The sequence below is a fragment of the Pseudorca crassidens genome, chromosome 4 (genome assembly GCF_039906515.1).
Source record: "Pseudorca crassidens isolate mPseCra1 chromosome 4, mPseCra1.hap1, whole genome shotgun sequence".
Classification (NCBI taxonomy): domain Eukaryota; kingdom Metazoa; phylum Chordata; class Mammalia; order Artiodactyla; family Delphinidae; genus Pseudorca; species Pseudorca crassidens.
The window spans coordinates 70,488,407-70,501,576 of NC_090299.1; the positions used below are offsets into that span (position 1 = coordinate 70,488,407).

Consider the following 13,170-nt stretch of genomic DNA (forward strand, 5'->3'; position numbering starts at 1 on the left):
GGCAGGCTGATTCTTAACTACTGTGCCACCAGGGAAGCCCCTCCCCTGAATTTCTACCACCCTCAGTGGGGCCCCATGAGATCCATGGAGGCAGGTGGGGTCTTTTTTACTACTCATTCAACAAATACTTATTGAGCTCCTACTCTGTGTCAGGCACTGCTCTAGGTGCAGAGCAAATGACATGATACAAAACAAAGTCCCTGCCCTTATGGAGCTTATAGTCTAGTCAGGCGAGACAAAAAACAAACACAAATAAATATTGTCTGGCATTGATATACATAGTCATAGTCCTAATGCTCAGCAAGAAACAAAGAAGCAGATGTGCCTCTTTAAGGAGAGACTAATATCACAATAAATCTATTCTTACTAGGACAGGACAAAGGACTATTAGTTTTGAAAGTGAACTCCTTCCTTAAGAAATGTACCAGGGCTTCCCTGGTGGCGCAGTGGTTGAGGGTCCGCCTGCCGATGCAGGGGACACGGGTTCGTGCCCCGGTCCGGGAAGATCCCACATGCCGCCAAGCGGCTGGGCCCGTGAGCCATGGCCACTGAGCCTGTGTGTCCGGAGCCTGTGCTCCGCAGTGGGAGAGGCCACAGCAGTGAGAGGCCCGCGTACCGCAAAAAAATAAAAAAAATAAAAAAATAAATAAATGTACCAGAATTAAATATTCAAGCAGCACCAATATGTATTATAAAATTCAGATGCCAGTCTTTTGATTTCCAATAATTCATATTCATGCTCAAGCATTTTGCTTGTTGCATCCTGTCTTCATTGTTCCTATTATAATATTTAAGTTGTCATCATTTCATATTTACTACAGATTCACAGCCATCAAATAAGAACATCAAAGGGAAGCAAGTGCCTTCCCTCCACTAGATTAATCATAGCAGCTCAGTTGCGGGGGTAAGAAGCCACAGCAAAGGCCTGCTTCAGAGAACCCGCCTTCTCGGGGGACAGCAAAAGTTCCCATAAGCATCCCATTCAAAGTACTCCTGGGCCTCACTATAACATGATCCTAATTTATTTTCATTATAACAATAGGACTGCCTGTTAAGATCTTGTTTATTTATGTGTTTATTCTCAGTATCCTTCCACATCCAAGTAGACACCTTGTCTTGTGACTAGAAACCACTGGATACCAAAGAGTATACACCCAATAGTTATTCACTGAATGAATGAGATTAAATGGAACAATGTCTTCACTACAAGATTTCTTATTGAACAAGATGGAATTAGACATGAAAAAGGCCAGTATATATGAGACCCTAGGGCACTAATGTTGATGGCTAATATTGCTACAAATATTTTTAACAATCTGTTCCCTAGAACTTACCACGGCACAGGGAACCATCCCATACTGTTCCCTCCACCAGACTGATTCCTATCTTGGACTCCACTCTGGACTATAGTGCAGTAGTTGAAAGTGAAAGAGCAGGAATTACCCTTCGATCCTGTAAAAGGCAAATGTCCCATTATCCTTAGGCATACTCAATTCTTCTAGCATGAGACCTCACCATAGTAGAGAAAAAAAAGGAAGTTGTGCTTACAAGCTGTAAAGGCTGGAGAAAGATGAATAGCTGAGCACCTTTATGCCAGAGCTGCAAAGAGCTCTGAGGAAAGTGTGGGTAAAAATGATCGCTATGGCTGCCAAGACTAGGCTCAAACACTGTAAGCTATGAGAGTTAAGTAAAAGCCAGCTACTCCAAGACTGAGACACAGAAGCCAAAATCTACCTTGAGCCTCGGTCCCACCCACCAGGCTGTGTGACCTTGGGGAAATTACTTCACGTCTTAAAACCTCCTAATCTGTAAAGTAGCAATAATGATGTGAATGAGAGGTTGTGAGGATCAAATTTGTCAACTGAGATAAAAAGCTTATCAAAGTCCTCATACTGCTGATGTTCAACTGATATTTCAACAGCATTGGTGTCTCCAGCAAGAAAAAATAATACGATTCAGAGAGAGGATAGGATGAGATGAGCTTACTTTGCAGTAAAAGCCTAAATAAACCATTAGTATCTATTCAAGTTCCCTCTTAATAAAAAACACATCTTAAATTTCATTTCCACTTATTGTTTTATAGTAAAATAAAACAATTTAAAGCTAAGGAAATAGATGAAAAAAATCCTTGAGTACTTTCTAGGCTGAATGTTTGCTAAGTATTTTATATACAGCATTTTATCTAACCCTCCCACAAGCCTATGAAAAAGCTGTTTTTATTCACATTTTACGGATATTGAGACAGATTCAATGAGGGTGAGAAAGTATTCAAGGTTACATAGATGTTAAGTTGTAGAGTTGAAATTAAAATCAAGTCATGCTGATCCCATAATCTGTTCCTGTCTACTGTATCATTCTGTCAAGATACCATTAATTTTAAACATCGTAAACTTACTTCATTCATTGTAAAATATTTAGATGAATCTCTTTGAATTCAAGCAATAGAGCTGCTTCTCCATGATTAGTAAGCACTAAACCTTCTCAAAGAAAACACTGAATCTGCTATTAAAAACAGGTTACCTGTCCTCACTGAGGGACGAATTGGATTGGGAATGCTTAGTGTCTATTCCTGGCTGTATTATGAAGTCCACCCAGGTCAGGACTACATCAGCAGAGTGAAATAATGAAGGTCATTCTCTAGTCTAGATAACTCACATGAAAAGTAACATTTTGCGAGAAGGATTTATGGGACAAACCAATTTAAAAGGATATCGTGTACATTGGAAGATCCGCAAGGGGGTTACAGTAGGATAAGAAGGAACAGAAAGTTACAGACAGGACCTCTCTATGAAGATCCTGGCTTTTTAACTAACTCTAAACATCTGTGAATCTGAACATATTAACTATTTTGTTTCTCATAAGAGAAAATCAAAGAGACAAAAGGCACACTTTCTTAATGAGTCATCTGTGACATCTGTAAAAAGTCTTTATAGACATAATCAAGGCATAGGTAAGCCAATGTCTTGCTAACTTACACTCACACAAAAAAGTTGAGTACCAAGGATAATGCTGTGTAAATTATCAGACTTAAGTAAGAACTAGCTACTCTTGCCAGGAGAAACATGAGGTTTAGGGTTTAATGTTCTCTACACAGTTACATTTATTCCAGACCTAACATTTTTAATGCAACCTCAAGCCTCTTGGTGAAGTCTTTGGCCAATCTTCAAGCTTTCACAGTCGATATATATATATATAAATATATATCTCATTCTCTCCTGTCATTCATACACACATCCATACCACCTGATTCTAAGATGTTTAAATGGTAGCTAAATGCTCATAACTTGATGGAACTCATTCATTCAACAAATTCAATGCTTTGACACAGTGAGAGGCCTATATTTTATTGTAAATTGATTATTCACATCCCATAGAACTAAGTAAGATGTAACATTTCAGCTGTCACATCTCCATCTACCAGTCATTTTTCATTAATTTTAAAAGAACTAGATTGTGTCCCCATATAATTATCTATCTTAGGATTATGAATGATTGAATAATAAAAATAATTCAAATTTATATGGTGCTTTCAAGTTTGTAAAACACCTTTCCCATACTCAGTATGATGGTTCCACAGTCTGATTCAAATTCTCCTTTATTTGTCTCTATTTATGTGGCCTTTGACAAGTTACTGAAATTCTGTTTATCAGTTTCCTCATCTGTAAAATGAAGATAAAAATATCTGTGTTATGGGGTTAGTGTCAGGATTAAATGGTATTTACAAATGCCTATCATTAGCACATATGATAAACTATAAAAGTGTTTGCTATTATTATTATCTCATTTGTGATTCACCGAAACTGTGAACTAGACGGGAGAGAGATTTGTATCTATGTTATGTAAGTAGGAATACTGAGACAGAGACATTAAGCTTTCATTCTGTGCTCTTCCTATATATATAGGATCAAAATTCAAGGTTTCATCAATTGGTTTGGCTTACTTGTAAAATAAAATAATGCTGAGTATTATTTTTTAAAACACTCATTGTTTAAAAACATTAGTTATTCATTGAGAAAATATTTAAGTCTCTATTAAATAAAGGCACTGGGCTTGGTGCTGTGAAATTAAAAAATCAGAACTTGAAATTAGACCACATTTTATTTATTTAGCCAAATTGTACTTTAATACAATTTATTTTATTTTATTTATTTAGCCAAATTGTACTTTAATACATATGAAAATTATTTGTTTTTTAATACCAAGAATGGTACAAATAAATTCTATAATGATGAGAGTATAAGAAATCACTTAGTGGTACATCATGTTCATTGATGTCAGAGTTTATTGTAAAAATCATTACCTCACTTGTGGGTAGTTTTAAACTTCGCTGTTCAAAAACATAATGAGATTTCAGTGGATTTCCCAGCCCTATGTAGTTTTATTGGGAATCACACTTCAGGTTTAGTAACAGTCAAAACTTAAGTAACAGAAGAATAAATGACAGGGCAAACCTGCATACTAAGGTCTGTATTCTACCAGCTAGGTATTGTGATTCTTAATAGATTTATAAAATGCTCACTCAGATAACCCTTTTTAACCCAGAATGCACTAAATTTAAAATCTGTAACAAGTCAGCCTCAAGTTGAGCTGACATTTACCTTTTTATTCTCTGAATTTACAAAGGAAGATTTTACAGGGTATAAGATCGTAAAGGACGGTGTGTTCTACATACTCAAAAGGAAATTTTTTTTTGGCCACACCCATGGCATGTGGGATCTTAGTTCCCCAACCAGGGATAGAACCCGTGCCCCCCGCAGTGGAAGTGCAGAGTCCTAACCACTGGACCGCCAGGGAATTCCCTCAAAAGGAAATGTTTACAATAAATTTCTAGTACTATTTTTTGGAATGCATATGACATACTATTTCTTTTTAATAAATATACCTTTTATCTTATGACAAGGCAATGTAATATTAGAAAGCAAAACATGAGCAACCACTCAACAAAAAAGAGGGAGGGAGGAGTGGAATGGTTCTTATTAGTTATATCCTCAGCATTACCTCCCCATCCTTAACTAAATAGCAGCCATGAAGTTTGGGAGGCCTTTCCCTACCCCCAGCTCCAGGTATGGGTCCTGACTGGCCAATGACAATCAGCTCATGGCATTGCCTGGCACTGTGCTTAGTTCAAGGGCAGATAGGAGAATGAAGTTGGCCCCATCACAGTAAAAACCCAGGAGTACAACAGGCTGCATAATTTAAGCATACTCCAGATAAAATGAAAATGAGGGGTCCCTTGGTCAAACATTATTTTTATATTATTTTATTTATTTATCTCATTCATAACATTTATATTTCTATTATTGCTAATAATTTCAACAAGGTGACAGCATAACATTAAACAGAGTATGGAGTCCGTCTATGCTCAGGGCTCTGTGCAATGGCACAGGTCGGCATGCTTAGGAAGCCAGCTGATCATCAGAGAAGAGTCCTCCCTCCAGGAACCTTTACAGCTCTCCACATAGGGACATTTGAGCAGCAGGCCCAGGATCTCTCTATACCTTTTGGTAAGAATTAAAGGTGATCAGTTTACGAGTGTTGGGGCCTCTGATTCTGAGGACTTCTGTTTTTGTATATGACTTGAACATGTCAGAGGCAGAGATAAGCAAACACACAAGCAACCCTGGCTTTGTCCACACATTCAAGCACTGCATAAAAGGAGTGCCTCTTCCTGGGAAACCAGATGTGTCTGCACACTGCATTTCACCTCCAACTTGCAGAGTCACACATTTCTCCAGGGAAGCTGCCCACACTCGCGACTGGTGAGGGGCCCATGCTCTGTCCTTCTAAGTAGCCGCTTCTCTCCCAAGGTTAGCAAGGACGGAAATCATGGTCTAGTGCCAGTGTTCCAACTACTGTGCTGAAATATTTGCTGCCTTATACCTGCTTCTAAATTACAGTGTACAGAGCAAGGCTAATCCATCACAAGTCGGTCATTTTGAGTCCTTGATACATAAAGAGTGTCTCAAAAAAAACATTAATGACTATATTATATCTTCACTATGGATCGATTAGGGGAATTTGGTCAGATTAAAGCTGAAGACATTTGTTGGGCATTAAAGATTTTCTTCTTTATCAAGAAGATATTAACAAGAAATTTTGGACTAGTTTCTTCCGAAGTGTTACCAACTATAGTAGATAATATCAATACATTGGTCAGATGATAAAAAATAGGACTGTGTGTGAAACCTGGCCTTGAAAAATATAAATTGTGAAACATCTCCACTCCCTGCCTTTTTCATGTTAGGATGGAAATGAAAATAACTGCAATAGAGGGCTCTGGGATAATTAAGCCAAAAGAGAGAAACATGGGAAGTTTAAACATGGAAATGAATGTACAGAGTTGGAATAGCAAAGAAGCAGAGTCAAAATGAGTAAGGCTGCCCCAGATTCAGATGGGGCAGATATAATGTGAACCTAGAGAGGTGGAGATCTGAAAGGTGAAATGGAAGGCAAGAAATACCTGACACAAGGGGGCAATGTTGAATCAATTCTGTTTCTGGAGACACTATAATTTTTTCCTATAATTGAGAAATTTTTTATTATGAATTTTAATAATAATGAATTAAATATTTAATATAGGGTTTAACATATTGGTCTATAAAGACTTTGCTTTCTCTAGGTGATTTTCCTAAAACCATGAAGTACAGTATTTTAATTACAAACTAGTTAGTATCAAAATTCCTTTCTGCAAACAATACAGAGAGCAGCCTAACTCTCGATTATGGGAGCAAGTTTAAACTCTACTACAAATGGCACTAGAAAAAAAACACCTTATAAAAGATCCTGAGAAAATTGATCATATGTTGATAAGGTGAAAGAGGGCACATGTGCATTCACTGTACTAGTCTCTCTACTTTTGTGTGTGATTAAAAATTTCTGTGTAAAATGATTTTTTTTAAAGAAAAGATTCTGAAATATTGTTAAGTAAGTAATCTGAAAGCCCACCCATTATAAACCTCCACAAATTTTTGGTAAAATAAAACAAATGTTTTTATGTAAACAGCTGAACTCTCCATAAAGAAAGGGAAATCTCAAGATTGCAGAAATGCAACACTGAACTGAAAACAAGAGCAGTGAGTATGTGAGATGACGTCACAGGAATGAAGAGCACATGGGTGAACATTTCATGAGCAGATATTGTAATGGCCCTGTCTTGGAGGAAGTCATCAGTCTCAACAAAGAGATGAGGCTTTGAATCCATAGGAAGTACAAATAGGAACCGAGGCCCCACACACACACACACACAAAAAAAAAAGCAGGAACTCAACTAGCTCAGCCATATGATGAGGGAGCTTGTCTGACTCTGCCTAGACTCTGATTTGACAAAAATCTTTCTTTGGACGCTTCTTACTACAGCTCTGGTGCTCCCATGGGTTTGAATTTACAACTACAAATGTGATCCAAGAATCCCCCAAGCCAAAAGTTAACATAAAAATTGGCCCTGGGACAGTGATATCTTGGGGTGACTGGTCAAACCAAACACAAAATTGTTCTAAGTGACATGCCCTGAATCCAAAAAAGTTTATAATCTAAAGTCATAAAATAAACAGAAAACAATTCACTAGGGGAAGGAATAATAATAATCATTAGTCACAACCAGCAGCAATAATTGAAGTCTGAGAACTTCAAACAATTGAACAATCTGACAGAGGCTATAGAAACAAGTATGAATAAAATAACTAAAGACAAAAAGGTAGTAATTAAAACCATTTGAAAAAAATGACACACTATAAATAAAGAACTAGAAGATTCAAAAAGAAACCAAATAGAACCTCTAGAAATGAAAAATATGTATGAACATAATTTAATTAGCAATAATCATGCCTTGGATAAACCTCATTGGCTATGATACTGCCACTGCACAAAGCTGAACATTATAATTTAAAACTCAGTGAATAGATTAAAATAGAATATTAGATACTGCTGAAGAGAGAACTAGAGAATTAAAGAATAAATCTGAGAAAATACACCAGAATTCAGCACAGAGATTTATAGAGGATGGATAAGAATGTCCAACATAAGAGTAATTAGAGATCCAGAAAGAGAGAATAGAAAATCAGGAGTGAGGATATATTCACAGGATTAATAGCTGAGAACTCTCCCAAACTGAAGAAAGATCTGAATCCTCAGATTCAAGAAGCACACCTTCTAGACAAGATATATAAAAAGATATCTACAATAATAAATGCTGGAGAGAGTGTGGAGAAAGGGGAACCCTTCTATACTGTTGGTGAGAATGTAAATTGGTATAGCCACTATGGAGAACAGTATGGATGTTCCTTTAAAAACTAAAAATAGAGTTGCCGTATGATCCAGCAATCCCACTCCTGGGCATATATCCAGAGAAAACTCTAATTCAAAAAGGTACATGCACCCCAATGTTCATAGCAGCACCATTTACAATAGCCAAGACATGGACACAACCTAAGTGTTTATCAAAAGATGAACGGTACAAGAAGATGTGGTATACATATATACAATGGACTATTATTCAGCCACTGAAAAGGATGAAATAATGCCATTTGCAGCAACATAGATGGACCTAGAGATTATCATATTAAGTGAAGTAAGTCAGACACAGAAATCCAAACATCATATATCACTTCTATGTAGAATCTTTAAAAATTGATATAAATGAACTTATTTACAAAACAGAAATAGACTCACAGACATAGAAAACTTATGGCTACCAAAGGGGATAGCAGGGGTGGGAGGGAAAGAGATAAATTAAGAGTTTGAGATTAACATATACACACTACTATATATAAAACAGTTAAACAACAAGGACTACTGTATAGCACAGGGAACTATACTTAATATCTTATAATAACCTATAATGGAAAAGAATGTGAAAAAGAGTAAATATCATATGTGTGTGTGTATATATATATATATATATATAGAGAGAGAGAGAGAGAGAGAGAGAGAACTGAATCATTCTGCTGTACACCTAAACTAACATGTTATAAATTAACTATACTTCAATTAAAAAAAAAGAAATCTACAATATATCCCTTACAGTGAAACCAGAAAGGCAAAAAATAATAATTTTTAAAGCATCCAAAGACAAAATCCAAGTTGTCTACAAGGAAACAAAAATTAAATTTGCATTAAAATTTCTGATAGCATCATGAGTACAGAAAAATGTGAAATAAATTCTTTAAGTGGATGAGTGAAAAAAGATTGTCAGTCTAGAATTCTGTACCTAGTTAAACAATAGTATTGAGGGTGAAATAAGGATAATTTTAGACAAATAAAAACTGGAATAGCCTCCACTGAAAGAACTTCCAAGGACTATATTTAATTAAGGAGAGAATTTAACCCAGAAGGAAGAAGCAGGATGCAAGAAATTATGGTGATTATTATATTATGTATACTTGAAATCTTTCGTAATATTTGAAAAGAGTGTAACAGCCTTCTTTGTTTAAACACTTCATTAAATTGCCTCAAAATTTTGGATGTTGAGAACCACTGGCTACAGTATCTATTTATTCTTATAGAAACCAGAAACCTAGGGCTTACTGCCTCACTTCCTCAAAAACATAGAGAAAAATAAGAGTATCCTCCAAATTTTGAAATTTGAAAAAAGAAAGAAAGAAGCCCTACATCTTGGATGCACAAAGGAAATAAGAGAGAAAATGATATAATTTAAGTTAAATTGTATTATTGAATTATTCTGATTTCAGAATTTTAAACTATATATTTGTTGCCTACATATCCTATGTAAATCGTAATTAAGATTTTATATTATTATAAGATATGCAAAACTGCCTATGTAATTTAGTTGTGAAATGAAGTAAGCAGAAATTTATGTTAAAACAATTATAATGGTGATATCATTATTCAGTCTGTACATAGTACTGTTTAGAATCTTTAATAGCTATTTATATTATTACAAGGCCATAGGTGCTTGTGAAAGGTGAAAGATGTGGGAAATACGGAGTAGTGCAAAGAAGAATATAAAAAGTTACCTATAGTACTATGACTCAGAAATCACCACTGTAAACATTTGGATATATATCATTACTGAAGTCAAACGACCTAAACACAACTTCCAGCTTCCTTACTCATTGCCTTTACAGATGATACTTAAACTCTCTCAACATTAATTTCTTTACTGTACCATGGGGGTATTAACAGTATCTACTTAATGAGGTGTTCATGTAAGGTATATAGTACAATACTTGGCACACAATAAATTTGACTTATTTCACTAGGCTTTTTTTCTTTCATACTATATATCATATATACTTAACATAACATGAATATATTTAACATTACAATGTATTGTACATATTCAATGTACATATTATTTAGTAGCCTGCTTATTCACTCACTAATAGGTCTTGAATATTTCTACATATCAGTATGTATTCTTCCACAACATCATTTTTAATGGTTGTACATTTTTCCAACATATGATGGATTAAGAGGAAGAGGGGGAAGAAGAACAAAAGACTGATTAAAAACCCATAGGAAAGAGTGTCATGGGCTTATAAATACTACCAAATGTAAAACAGATAGCTAGTGGGAAGCAGCCGCATAGCACAGGGAGATCAGCTCGGTGCTTTGTGACCACCTAGAGGGGTGGGATAGGGAGGGTGGGAGGGAGACGCAAGAGGGAGGAGATATGGGGATATATGTATAGCTGATTCACTTTGTTATAAAGCAGAAACTAACACACCATTGTACAGCAATGATACTCCAATAAAGATTTTTTTTTAAAAAAAACAACCCATAGGAAAGAAATTATAACCCAGAAACAAAAAACACAAACCTTTAAAAATTTTATATATTATAAGAAAGCAACAAGAAAATGAGTTTAACCAAACAAGAACTCAAAGACAAAAGAAAAAAACATTGGAATAAAAGAAAATGAGGCTATAACACTGAAAATATTAACAGTAAAAATATTTAGAAATAATAAAAATTAAAGAAACTTAGGATAATCATTATGAGCACAATTAAGAAGATATATGTATAAGGAAGACAGCAAGTTAACAAAAAAATGTTCCTCTGAATCCAAGAACTCAAAAGTGGAAGAGAAAAATCTTGAAAGATGCTATAAATTTGTTTTCCTGAAATGAAGGAATAACTGAGTCTGCATATGAAAAGGGCAACCATATTTCATTATGACCTCAGAATGACAGACATCAAGATATAAACTATTTAAGTTAATAAGTTTAATAGAATTCTTCAAGAACTGGGCATCAAATGTGTTCCCTGCTCATGGGTTGTCACTTCTTCCAGGCTTTTTTGGTGAACAGAGGCAAACTGGTATATATTTTTAAAGGAGGAAAAAATACTGAGTTTATACCGATATTACCAATTCAAAATTAAGATTATAGGGTTTTAATTTATTTGTTTTTATATTTGTACCTTTTTTCTCTTATGTTGAAAATGTTGGTTCCTGAAAACATGAATATAAATACTTATTTGCTTTCCCCTATAATGTGCAAACAATAGCTTCAAAATAACAACCCCAATATAATAATAAGTCTACTTAATGGAAGCTTGAAATTGATTAAAGATTTAAATGGAAGACCTGAAACCATAAAACCCCTAGAAGAAAACATAGGAAAAAAGCTCCTTGACACTGGTCTTAGCAAAGATTTTTTGAATAAAATGCCAAAAGTACAGGCAACAACAGCTAAACAAACAAGTGGAACTATATCAAACTAAAAAGCTTGAAAAGACAACTTATGGAATAGGAGAACATATCTGCAAATCATGTATCTGATAAGGGGTTAATAGTCAAAATATATAAGGAACTCACACAACTCAGCAGCAAAAAACCCTAAATAATCCAATTTTAAAATAGGCAGAGGATTTGAATAAACATTTTTCCAGAGAAGATATAAAAATGGACGACAGTATATTAAGGGCCAGGGCTTCAACATATGAATATTGGAAGGATACAAACATTCAGTTGATAATATTCTAACCCTGGCCCCCAAAATTCATTGTCCTTCTCACATGTAAAATATATTCACTCCATCCCAACAGCTCAGAAAGTCTTAAATCATTTCAGCATCAAAGTCTAAAGTCCAAAGTCTCATCTAAATGTCATCTAAACCGTATATGGCTGACACTGAAGGTATGGTTCATCCTGAGGCAAAATTCCCCTTCAGCTGTGAACCTGTGAAACAAGACAAATTATGTGATTCTAAAACAAAACGGGGGACAGGCATAGGAGAGACATTCCCATTCCAAAAGGGAGAAATAGCAAAGAAGGAAGGGGTGACAGGGCCCTACTTGAACACTGATGGTGCTAGATGTGTCCCCACATATTACCTGCCTTACTGCCTCTCGTGATTGGCTGGAAAATGACCACTTGGCCAACCCCCAAACTCTAGAATAAGCAAAGATTCTTGATTTAAGGCCTTCATTTCTCTCCCAAGGCAACCCTCCCATATTATTTTTTCTATTTTTTGTTGACTTTCAAGGACACATAATATGGTAACATAGTTACTGTGGCTTAATAGCCATCAGATCATCATAAATCAGTCTCCTGAAATGTATATCCTAAAGGCCTTTGTCCAGTGCACATCTGTAAACACAGAACCACAGCAGAAACAAACTCTCTGCCTTTGATTACTTAATAAACAATGGAAGAATTGGAAAGTAATTTCAAGGAGGGAATTGTAGAATTCCAGAACTCCCACTTCCTGAGGTGATAAAATTCTCATTAGTACCTATAAAAGCATGGTGGGCCTTCCCATAAAATTGAAAACAAAAGGCTCTGCTCAGCTTATCTAAGATAATTATATTATGAATAAGTTTTTAAATCTAAGAATTAAACTATAATCTGATTAAAAATGGAAACTCTAAGACAGACCTTTAAAATAAAACTTTTATAACTGTAAATAAAACTGTTTAGTTTTAGAAAACTGATGTTTAGAAAATGTTTAGAAAAATGTTTAGATGTTTAGAAAAATGATATATTTATTATAAACTAGAAATAGTATGAATTAGCAATCTTGTCTTTTAAAGAATTAAGAATTGAAATGAATCATGTTTCCTTCGGGCTCTGCACCTCTCTTACAGAATTTCTCAAGTCATAAATAACACATTCAGGTCTCAAGGCAGTTACTAGACAACTGACTACTTGAGGACAGGACTTCTAACTGACCCACCATTATAGTCTACAGAGCCAAACCCCAGAGCTTG

At 35.2% G+C, this 13,170-nt stretch overlaps 1 protein-coding gene and 1 pseudogene across 2 annotated transcripts in view; both read right to left on the minus strand.

Annotated features, from left to right (window-relative positions):
- Window positions 1–13,170, minus strand: part of CORIN (corin, serine peptidase) — a 251,717-nt gene that overhangs the window by 180,242 nt on the left and 58,305 nt on the right. The gene's annotated exons all lie outside the window — the stretch shown is intronic.
- Window positions 7,760–7,869, minus strand: LOC137224174 (U4 spliceosomal RNA; annotated as a pseudogene).